Here is a 12,612-nt window from a genome sequence, read left to right as displayed (position 1 = left end):
GGCACTTAAGCTTATATCAGTCACCAGAAACAAATTCAGAATGAATCATATTGAAATAAACAAGACTTTCTGAAATATTTGCAGAGTGTCATGTAGTGTCATGTTCTACCCACCCCCACCCTCCAGCCCCCTCCAATATACTGGAACCAGAAAAACACCGGCTGGTTCATGAATATCTGTCTGAATGCCAGCATTGACTGTGCTTCATTGTGATTCAGGAGGTATAATGGCGTAACTGGATTTTCCTTTCGCCCTAGCCTCTTAGCACACACAAAGTTGTGTCTCTGGAGACAGTATGGTTCTCAGCTATCTTATTCTCTTTATTGTGAAACCATAATCAAGTTTGCCTAGCATGCAAGTTTGCTGTTAGATTCCATTTAAATAACCTTGCAGTCATAGTGTTGTACAATAAAATAAATTCATTATTGTAATAAATTATATTCTAGAGTGTGATATAGACAGTACACAGATTTTTTGTTGTTCTGTTCTCACAATGTCATCCAGTGTCTCATTATAGGAGTCATAACAATTCAGTTCTGAAATTCATCACAAAAAACCTTAAATTATTTTTCAAAGTAGAATTGTGGGTACTTTCTTTACTGAATCTCAAAACCCTACAAATGAAAACAGATCATTGCTAAATAATAAATGCTAAACAAGCTTAATTCATTAAGAATATCTTCAAATTTATGCACTTCATCAATTCAAGAATCATATACAATGAAAGTTAACTGATACAACATCCTTAACTTCAAGGATATATGTCTTCTTACATATAGTTTAAAATGCATGAAATTGTCAGAATATTATACAGAGTTAATAAATTTTCCTATGCTTAGCAATAAAGAAAAATGATAAATCAGAAAGATGGGTTCGAAACTAGATAGGCTTTTGTGTATAGGTGAAATAAGAATAGTGGGTGTGGAGGAACGATGAAATGCAAAATGAGATGAAGTTTTAAAGATGTTACTGGGTAGCAGGTAGATGATACATATCTATAAACAATGATCAGACACAGAAGGAATATATGACAGAACTTTCTGTGCTGCAGATAAGCCACATGCATGTGCATTGGAGTTGTGTCAGTAATTAACAGGGATGCTTATATTATTAAGCTACATAAGACAATACCAATTCACCATGGTATCTACAGTGGGATCATGTTATCTGACTTTAAGCGTCTAAAAACTAATAGTCTAGTCTAATCCAGTTTTTCAGGTTCTCTCTAAAATCAGTGGAGAAAGGATAATGACTCATTGAATTCTACCATAGCTTTATACTCTCCTATGGCAACCTATCTCTTTACTGAGAGAGCTGATGGCTTGGGCAAGTGGCTCAAGTTAAGTGACAGGTAACCTGCTCAAATAAAAAGCAACTGAAATGAGAAAAGTCTTTAAAAAGGAAAATAAAAGGAAGAAAATAAAGGCCAGCAATTAGGTGATACCCCAATCTATGTAACAAATAATGAAAGAAAAAATTATGCAGACTGATGTAATTTTAAAAAATATTACAACTATTTTTAGCATGATTTTTTAAAGTGAATATTCAAACCAAGTGTCTCAGAAATATCTAACTACATATCTTACTGCAAACCTTGTGCAATGGTGTTGCTGGTCAGTGCATGGTTTCAGATATTATCCTTCCAGAGCATTCATACATATCTGAAAATGTATTTTATGCTGTACATTTCTGAACTGGCACTCAACTAATCCTCGCATATATGTTATCCTGTTTCCTGTTTATTTGTCCTTGTTCTACAAGGGACTGATCCAGCCTAGTGAAGTTAAAAGGAATGTTTCCATTTACTTCAAAACAATTTGGATCAATGCCATATATCTCATCTTCCTTAGAAAAATTAATTTGAATCACCAGAAACTTGCAAAGATGTCATTATATAGTCAGTTGCTTAACAAGTATCAAAATAAACCTTCTGCTATATATCTCAGAGGCATAGTCTAATAAAATTTATCTTTTAAAGTCATTGCTGAATAAGTTACTGATGAAATAGTTCCTGCAGTGTAAGGACCAAGCAATAAAATAGCTAATGTTCAGTTAATTAGTTTATTTAGCCATTTTAGATGCTTATACTACATGTTATTTAGGAGTTTGTTTTTGTAATTAGTTATCAATCAATATTGCTAATGTAGTTTACAGTAGTGACCAAAAATTAGATTTGCCAGGCAATGAGAAAGCTAATCTACTCATCTCCTTCTTTGTAGTGTAAAAGTATGTGTCACCATAAAAGTATCACTAAAAAAATTGGCTGTATTTTTGTCTTATTTTGAAAGATGTATGCATGGTTCTTATCAATATTGCAAATAGGACTTAACCGAACATATTTTCAACATGTAAATTGACAATGGTGAACTTGATCAGAATTACTCTGAGCAGCCTGATGTTTCCTTTGTGTGAGGTTTCAAGAAAGTTTTTACTTTGATTCATAACAAAACCAAGAAAAATGGAAAGTAAATTACTTTTAAATCATATTACAGAACAATGAGAACATATCTGTGTTTTTTCTTCTGGTGGACTTTTTTGGCTTTTATATTTTTAGTTTTGGTAAATGAAATGTCACAACTGATTCTTGGATTCTTCAGAAGCCTGTCAGCATTTAAAGGCAGGTGCGTATGTTCTTATTTAGGCAAGAATATTTTTTCCTGTAGAACATGGGAACACTGTCATCCTGAGAGCTCTTTCTTAGTATAGAATGCTTACAACTTTTCCATCCTTTGCAAAAAGCATGGAAGCCTGGAGTCGCCAAATCTTAGATATCAGTAGGAATGTTTCTCAAGAGTTAGAAAGTCTGGAAACCTATATTGATCTCAATCTTTTCATATTAATTAGTACTAAGTTTCAAATAAATATTTTTTTATGTGAAATAGCACTTTCTTATAAGGAAGAGTCTTATAAGAAAGTCCGTAATCAGCTTATTTCTTTTAAGGTAGGAAAGCATTTAAATACCTTATTGACTTTAATACCTTATTGAATTTGTAGGCTAAAAGGACTGAGGGTTTAAAATTGGATTCCGGATTATGGTGTGTTAAACAGTAGGTCACCATTCTTAGCCAGGATGCACAGGTGCAGAGGATTTAGGATGAATTGTCATCATGAAATAAAATGTCAAAGGACATAAAGGCCTTAAAATCTTGAGTGCAACTTGAAAGATTAGAAAGATTAGAAAGATTCTGTTTAACAGAACTGTGTAAAATTCAGTAGTCATCCAGGAATTTATTTTGAAAATTGAGCACAATTACTTTGATTTTATTCTTCATATAAAAGGTCATTTAAAATAATAACAGAACAGTTACAAATTCTTAACATTTTAATAACTACTTTAGCAGTTGCATTTATTCATGTCATTTTTTCATGTAACAAATGACCTCTAAAGTAACAATTAATGAAATAAGATATTTAACGAGAGCTTCTTTTCACGTTCTTAAAATCATAAATAAATTTCACACTGTGAGAATATTACACAGCCCTCTCAGACCAAAGTAGATTCCAAAAAGGCCAATGTTAGTCCATAGTTAATGTATTGGTGTTATTAGCAATTTTTAGCTTTCCAATAAATTTTGATAATGAAATCATTTTTTCCTTCCATCATTTTCATCCTGATCGTACCTTATGTCTACAAAACATAACTGTATTATCACTGTGTATAATCAGCTCTAAGGGAAATTTCGTATCGAAATAGGATGTTCTCAAAAATTCTGAGGACTGTATGCAATGAAAATTACTCTGATTCATCTTGAACCAACAATTTTAAATTTCATGACATGTTTCACTGTGGGTTATTGTTTAAAGGTCTATGTCAACTGATTAACCTTTTTGCAAGAACATGTTATTAAATTATTTTAATTATATTTTAATTAAATAGGTTTATTATATTCAATAAATATAATATATATAATTACTATAATTCTTAACTATTATAATTGGAGGGTGATAGTACACCAATATGCATTATTTACTCAGTCCTTTATAGCCAAAGAAATTTGCCATCCATTTCACATACTTCCTTACTGTCTTTCTATATAGATCAGCACTGTTTCAAATACTTGCTATTTATCAGTTTTTTAGACAACAGAAGACAAGAGCAAACAATACACTGGGAAGAAAAAGAAAACAAACTGTTGAACTACGGAAGATAGAAACATTTCTACTTTATTTCTGAAACCTTCTCCAGCAAAAGCTACTCCTGCTCTGCTTGGGAAAAATCTTAAGAGAAAAAGAACACATGATTCTAAAAGACTGTCTCTTATAATCCTTGCATCGACAGATAACAAGGTGGATAATAAGTGAACTGTGTTGTAGAAGTCTGTCAAAAGCTTCCATAAAAGTTATTACAATTTAACTGGCAAACTCTTGGAAAGAGAAATGAATAATAGAGAGGATGAGAACTGTTTTGAATGGAGCATGTAGCAAACTTACTGCCTTGATATTTACTTTGTTCTGGTCCCCGGATGGGATGCAGAGGAAAGAAGAAGACCCCTTTGCTTGCAGTGGAAAATATGTGGCCCACAGACACAAATCTCTTTGCATTTGTCAATACAGCATATTCTTTGCAAATAAATTCCTCAAGGTAAGAGCTACCAGACAAAGCAGATGAGAGTTTCTCATCAAAGGAACATACAGTCATCCTCAAGCAAATAACTTTACAATGTAAAACACAGAGTAGGAGAAACAGAAGACAAATGCACACAAAAGATTTCAGTCATTCAGTGAAAAAAGTGAGGCATGGCTTAGACTGTTTAGAAATGTTGAACATATTTGATTGATTAGAGGAAAGACTGAAAAACGAAATAAAAAAACAGAACAAAGGAGAAAAAAATCCCTTAAAAACATAAAAAGAGCCAGAATGAAGGAAAACATGACCAACTAACAATTTTTAAAGACAACTGATACTACATTTTTGAAAGGGAAGGGTGCAATGATATTATGAAAGCAGAAGGCTGGTCTGTGACCTATTAGATGAAAGAGAACCAGCATACTGCCTTTCTATTGACAACATTGTCATGCTTGATGAACACCACTTCCATGTGCAGTGCCTGCTAGGAAGAAGCTCTCAAGTCGTTCTGACTGTAAAGAATAGCTTAAGGATGTAGTTGATACTTCATTAGGCTTTAATTGTGCACATTTTATTACTACTAATGAGGGTTCTTAATCTGAAAGATGCTGATGGGGAGTGAGAGTAAGCTTGTGGACAAGGCTTTCAGCTGGGACATGGAGGATCCATGGTCAATTTCTAAGTGCCACATACTCCCTCTGGGTCTGCCAATGTTCTTTGCCTCTGGAATATGAAGTTATATATGAGTATATAGCTCCAGGATGTTATGATAGACACAATGATATTTGTGAGATTTTTGTGTAGTGTATTTGATCCTGTAAGAGTATGAAGATATCAGTTTTATATTTATGAAATAAAAGTGATTTTTTTTAAATGGTGATGAGGCAAAGGTTCCTTTTCAGGAGGTATCAAGTAGCAAGTATCTTGACTATTTCTGTGAGATTATCTCAATTTCTGCCTTATCTCTCCCCTTCTTTCCTTTTTTCATATTACTTCCATAATATGAAAATATCCTTGAGTCTTTTCAAATTTAGGAAAGACAGCTTTGTAGAAGTTATAGGAACTGGTCTTCACACTGAGCTGTAATTCATAAAATCATTACAAATTGGATAAATTCTAGTTATAAATTTGGAAAATCTCATGGTATATGCAATGAAACTTTGGAATATTTTCCTCAGGAATTTATGGAATCCTCTTTCTTTTAGTTTTTGAAGGGGAGGTTAGACAGCTTTCTCTCAGGTGATACAGAGAAATGATTACTTGTTTTGAGACTTATTTACTTATAGCAAACTGCTTAGCAACTTATTTACTTACTTATAGCAACTTATAGTATTACTTATAGTATTTTTGAATATTGCTAAGAATCCTGCTTGCCCAGACTGTTCTGTGGAATTTTACCAAGGACTACTGTGTCCATCAAAACAAAACAGTTTACCATGAAAATCTACCAAGAACTGCAGTGTTCAGCAAAATATCGTGCTTTTGTCCTTGGGAAACAGATGTGCTCTAACTAGTTGGGTCTTGGTAATGAGTAAAGATAGCCATATATGGACGGTAGAAGTTCCATTGGTTCTCTTAGGTAAGACAGAATGAATAAACCAGCTGAAAAACACTCTTGTTATTCAAGAAATTGGCCAAGAGAATCTGTGCATGCTCTGGGGAAAAGTACAAGGTGAGAAAGACTACGAGCCTTCCTCCCAAAGACCCCCGAAGACGCCCACCAGGAGGCAATGCGCAGGCGCAAAGATAACATAAACTGCTGACACCAGCCTTTCGAACTAACCCAGCCTTACTCATGCATATGTATGTTTGTGTTATGTAATCCAATGAATATGTATATCCACACTCTAGAAGTTTTTGGTAAAATGTGCGGTGGGTGTGCAAGCTTTGTGGAGAAATCCCCTTGCACCCCGGTGCCAGAGTAAACATACCTGCTTTATAACTCTATTCGAGTTGTAGAGTCTGCTTTACACAAGTCACAGGAGTGATTGAAGTGTATTCAATTTTATCTCTAGCTTGGGCTAGATGATTTTTCAAGATTACCTGACAGGTCTGGGGTTTTGTTTATTTGTTTTTTTGATATCTAGTATAGAGGGCAAAAAATAATTGAAGTAAATAGAGATAATGAAGTGCTGGCAAAGGAATTGCTTCTCATTATTTTTGTCTGCATATTTTCAGATACAGTTGTATTGAATTGTAGATACAGTTTCATTTATTATTGACCAAAAGGGAAAGATTCTGCAGACCTTTTAAAATAATCTAAAGTAGCATAAGAGAAAGTGATACAGCAGAGACAGTGATAAAAAATACAGTTTTATAGTATTTCCATTAGTATGAGTAAACTGAAAGAATTTGGAAGTAAAGAAAAAAATAATCCACTTATGCTCATAGTTACTATACCTCCTTCCCAAACCTAATCAAAGAAATGTAAGGGACTTCAAAGTGCTAATCCAACCATGGAACAGAAAAAATGCACTTGATAAAAATAATTGGATGAATAATACAAATATCAGATTAGTTTTATCAAATTTTCTCCTGGAATAAAACCAACAACTTTTTTTCTGATGTGAATCATTCAAAGCATGCAAAAGACTACACAAAGTCCTGTGATATAGAACAAAGAAACCTCCACTGAAGAAGTGGAAGGGCTGTATATCAGTTCCAGTACCTTAGAAAGAAATAATTACAATAGGAATATGGTTTCAGTAATTCAGAGAATTCCCTTTTTCAGCTTTCTGATTATTTTAGTTGCTGTTTGTAGACTGTATCAGAATTAGAAAACAGAAGACACATGAGCTGATGGAACGCAAATTGACAAAGTTTTATTGAATACTTATATATGAAGACAAGACAAGAACAATTCAGTCTTAATATTGAACAAAAATGCAACCACAGACAACTTCAAGAAGGCTAAATGGATTAATAACAGATTGATCTTGTCTGCTTTTTGGAAATTCTCTTCAGAAGAGGATGTGAAACCATTGGAAGGTGAACAAGATGAAATGTGTCCTTTTACACTTCAGTGGAGAAGTCAGGGCCTCCTACTGATTATTCAATGAGAAAGCATATAAAATAAATGCCTATTGAAATTGAACACTTCATGGGGTGGATATCAAGTACTGTGTACTTTATAAACAAATTCACTTAATTTTTCAACTACAGTAATTCAATTGGTAAATTAATGAATACTTTCATACATTATACTTTAGAGGCTTTATAATCTCTTTATGCATCATAAAAAGATGAGATTCAATAGGTCACATGTACCTAGCGATGATGTGCTGAAGATCCCAGAGGCCAAAGAGATCAAACCAGAAACTCAGGTCTCTGTTTCTAAAAAGAATTTACGTGGGATTATTTTCTAGGGTTATCATCTCTGTTAAATTGTGAGCTGTAAAGTCCTTAGAGTATAACCCAGCTGACAAAAAAAATGAAAGCCCCTTCCCTTCCCTTCCCTTCCCTTCCCTTCCCTTCCCTTCCCTTCCCTTCCCTTCCCTTCCCTTCCCTTCCCTTCCCTTCCCTTCCCTTCCCTTCCCTTCCCTTCCCTTCCCTTCCCTTCCCTTCCCTTCCCTTCCCTTCCCTTCCCTTCCCTTCCCTTCCCTTCCCTTCCCTTCCCTTCCCTTCCCTTCCCTTCCCTTCCCTTCCCTTCCCTTCCCTTCCCTCCCCTTCCCTCCCCTCCCCTCCCCTCCCCTCCCCTCCCCTCCCCTCCCCTCCCCTCCCCTCCCCTCCCCTCCCCTCCCCTCCCCTCCCCTCCCCTTTCCACACTGTTCTGTGCTGAGAAATTGCAGATTTTTCCAGTTTCAGTAATTTCTTTAGAACTGGTCGCAACTCATCACAAATCATTATCTGTGCTCAGTACCTATGTTTGAGGATGTTGACCACACCTAGTTCATGATGAATGAGTGTGCGTCCTCACTTATCACAGAAAACATGAGCAAAAAGGAAAGTTGTTTAAAAAAGAGACAAAAGCTTTCTTTTGGCTATTCAAGGTGATTACTTCCTTTACAACCTACAAAATATATTCACAGGTCAAGATAAACTAGTGTGAACAAAGCTCTGTAGATGCCCTGTCTTGCCAGTAAAGAGATCTTTGACCTCAAGAACTCTGAAACATGTATTATAAAGTAAAAATAACATTTTAAATCAAAACTAAAAGGGAGAAGGGATTTTCTTCAGTCACTATTATTTTTAATCTTTTCTATAGCAGTTTTCTCTAGTAGTTTAAGCATGCAAACTAATCCAGCTGTCCCATTACAACAGCTCTTTTCTATCATACTTCATTTTGGTTTTGATAAATGCAATATTAACTCATTTATTTGTGTAGGAGCAACTGTCCCTTGGAAGACTGCAGCTGTGAGGTATGATGCAGTTATTCATGAGGAGGGTGTCATGGTGGTCTCTGATGGGCTAAGAATGCTGTGGAATTTAGATCTATTCCAGGTATTCCAAAAAGATCTATTGGAAAATTCTTGTTTGCCCCAAACTTTACAAGCAGAATAAAGAGACATTATTAAATATTCTTTTCATCTAGGACATGGAAGTTTCCCTGACTCCTCTGAGTGACAGCAGATGACCACTAGAGTGGAAGAGCAGGACACTTTGTTTTAACACCTGTATAAGACCAAGTGACCATCATCTCATGAACTGCTTTATTTTTGAGTTGGTATGGGTTTTGTTGGGTTTTTTATTTGTTTTCCTTTAGCTCACATTTTGATAAAAATAGGATACAGAGATTACTCTCTTACTTTTCCCCTTCCCTTTGTCACTGATGACATAAATGTTTTCATTAAAGACATGGATTAGTCACAAATTTTGACTTGGTGTCCTTTGTAGTGCTCAAGAATATCCAGAATGCTGCTGCACAATTTATTCCTGTAGCTTGTTCCCATTTTGACATCAGCCTTTATTTTCTCTCTCTTTTCTGATTCCTTTTCTTCTGTCACATCAAATATAAGCTAGTAGTCTCTACTGTCTCTAAGCATGATGCCAGCCAAAAAACCCCAACAACAAAAAAAGCACTTGACAGTCATTATCATGCAGTTGTGCTAAGTCTACTGCTTAGCACACTGACAATATTAGCTCATCATTTCCTTTAGCTCTGTGTCTGTTTGCTTATATCCATCTAGTTGTCTTTTGCCCTGTACTCAATTTGAAAGCCCTTTGGAGCCATTTGAAGATCAATAAAGTTCAGCCATGGGCATTACAGCAATGAAATTAATAACTATTAATATTAATCTCTCGAATCAGATAGGTAGCATGAGGCTATGCGAGAGGCTTTTAGATCTAGATGGAACTACAACACTTACAATATTGCTGATAAAGGAATATTTATTGTATAAAAGACTGTACATAAAACCAGATTTATTTCCAGTCATCTTTCTCTTTTTTTTTTGGAATGATGTCAGCAGTAATGTTGTAAATAAAAAAATAATCTTGAAATTAAAGCACTAAGCATAGTTAAACTTCAGACTACTGGCTAAAATCATGCTAAAATCATCATATAACTAAGCATGTGCTTAAGCAAGTTCCCCGTGCAACAATGAGATGCAACCACAGTGAGAGCTACTCAGGCACACGAGAAGTACACACAAGTACAGTAGTTTTCTGTTGTTTTGTTTTTTCTGTTAAAATTAATGTCCAAAAGTCCTCTCTTTCAAGATATTTATTAACTTGATACATTTAATTAAAATACTACATGTGGATTTGCATAACCATGTGGTTGAAATTTACAAATCTCTATAGGCAAATTTATGTTTCAAAACTGCTGAGGCTACTTTTTGACGTCTTTTAGCACCATTGTGAGTCTGACCTCAGAGAGGTAATAATCTTTACAATGAAAATATGCAGTCTTAGCATATTTGATGAAAAATGTTTGCTCATCTGAAAGTCATATTTTACATGTTTTGTGCCTGAAACTGGATACAGCCCTTTTTCTATTTGTGGCTTCTTTATAAGAATAATTAGCATTACAAGGAAGGAACTATTCAGTCATCAAGCTGTTCCTCATAAATGTTTTCATTTCATAGGGATAACAGTTCCCTTCTGAAAAGAATTCTTCAATGACACTTCAATTAAGTTGAATGCTGTAACGAGGAAAAGTTCCATTTTTATACAAGAAGACCGAATTGCAATTTAGATTTCTTCGTTATTGATTAAAATATGTTATCTGGAGAGTTTGTTCTGTGAAGCTTAAGAGTGTACCACTAGTAATCTTTTCCACTTGTTTCCATGGCTGGCACAATATCATTGTGGTTCAAAAAGCTGTGCTCTATCTTCCTTTAACAAATCTTTAAAAAAATGCTTGAAGATTTGAAATTGATTTGGTATTATATACATCCTTATCTGCCAAAAGCTTATGTACTGGTGAAAATGTATTTTAATGACAATACAGAGCTGATTGAGTTTGATTTTTAATATTCAGTTAAAAGAAAAGACAGAGGAAGAATATTTCATGCTTTCCAGTGAATGAACTGGGCATTAAAAAAACATACAGAATATTCTTAACACCCACTGAAGACACTGAGAGGTAAGGCTGCTTAACCCCATAGGAAGAACAATCATCAGCTGGATTGTCTATTCTCATCCTTTTCTTTTTATTCTTTCCCAAGTTACTGCTCAGTGAAAACCTGGTCTTCTTTTGGCATTTCTTAGCCCACATCTTCAAACATTATTAGAATAAAATCTCTCCTGCTTCCTCAGAATAATATAGATTAAAAAAATTTTCATTAAAAATAAACAACATTCTGATTAAAGAAAATAAAAGAGTCTTCATTTCTGATCTTTATGAATTAAAAAAAAAGTTTCATGCATTTATAGGACGTTAAAACTTCACATAGGCCTTGAGTGAATTATCTGAAGTATGTTTCTCACTATTGTACTGTATTTCTTTTTACTACTGTTTCACCTAACCTAGTATTTTCAATATCATCCATGACCTTTCTAGCCAGTTTTTTTCTTGATAGAAAAAAAAAAATAGGTAATGAAACATTTGCAGTAGGCTGTATAATCTTTATGAGGAACTGCACAAGCTTCAGACACTTTCTCTTTGCTGATTATATGACATTGTGCTGTTCTGTTTACAGGACAGGCATAATGAAAGATAACAACAGTTATTCCCAGCTTTATTAAAAATATTTTTTTTTTTTTTTGTAAGTGGGAAGAGAGTGGATTCATCTAATCTTCACCAGGATTTGATAATCTAAAATTATTGGGAACATTGTAATTTGTTTTCCTTTACCGCTTTTATTTATTTCTTATTTATATTGCAAATTTACACATTTGTTGCTACGATGATAAGAGTGTAGTATGTAGAGAGAGAATGCAGGTTCAGCAGAGTGCTCGGGTGGGAAAAAATAAACTAAAGAGTGGTTTTTTTTGATGAAGAGGGAGTATCATTGTTCCAAAGCCTAGCACAATTGGACTGTAATAAATACATTTTAAAGATACCTTACTTCCTGACAAGAAGAAAAGAAGTGTAATGGTACTTTTTCAAAAAGCATTACTGAAAAATCTAACTGTAAATTATTTTGCCATATATTTACAAATCAATTAATAATTAAATTGATCAAAACATACTTTCTGATGAGAGTAACCTAAATCAGCATAAGAGAACTGAACATGAAAATCAGACATCAAATGAGATTTAAAAAAAATGACAAGTCCACCTAGTAGTCAGTTCTCCAGGGTAATTTTAAGACAGCAGGGAGTATACCCTTTGGATTATTTGTGGAAACTATTTCCCTCATGTTATTTGTAAAACTGCTGCTAATTACCTAAGAAAATGGAATGTAACAAAGCCTGACTTAATAATCAGGACTATTACCTTTCCTCACTTTATTCCATTTCAGGAGCCTTGAGAATAACAAACACACCTGAAAATTAATCTGTTCTCTTATAGTTTGCCTCAAAACATATTAAAATATATATAGATACTGTTATACATCAGAGAAGAATATTACACTTGCTGTATCATTGTCACTGAAAAGATAGTTTAACAGACCAAATAGAAATATAAACACATTTTCCTGATTCCAAAGACTTAAATC

The 12,612-nt window shown here is 34.2% G+C and overlaps 1 long non-coding RNA gene across 1 annotated transcript; it reads right to left on the bottom strand.

The window, feature by feature from the left end:
- Window positions 1–7,363: 7,363 nt before the first annotated feature.
- Window positions 7,364–7,966, bottom strand: LOC141933438 (uncharacterized). Its single transcript, XR_012626092.1, has 2 exons — window positions 7,835–7,966; window positions 7,364–7,611 (listed from the first exon to the last, which is right to left on the bottom strand). It is a non-coding gene; the product is annotated as an uncharacterized LOC141933438 (long non-coding RNA).
- Between the last annotated feature and the right edge of the window lie 4,646 nt (window positions 7,967–12,612).

This window comes from Strix aluco, chromosome 1, assembly GCF_031877795.1.
Source record: "Strix aluco isolate bStrAlu1 chromosome 1, bStrAlu1.hap1, whole genome shotgun sequence".
Taxonomy (NCBI): Eukaryota; Metazoa; Chordata; class Aves; order Strigiformes; family Strigidae; genus Strix; species Strix aluco.
The sequence above is the reverse complement of the archived record's forward strand: the minus strand, read 5'-3'. Positions and strand labels throughout refer to the sequence as shown.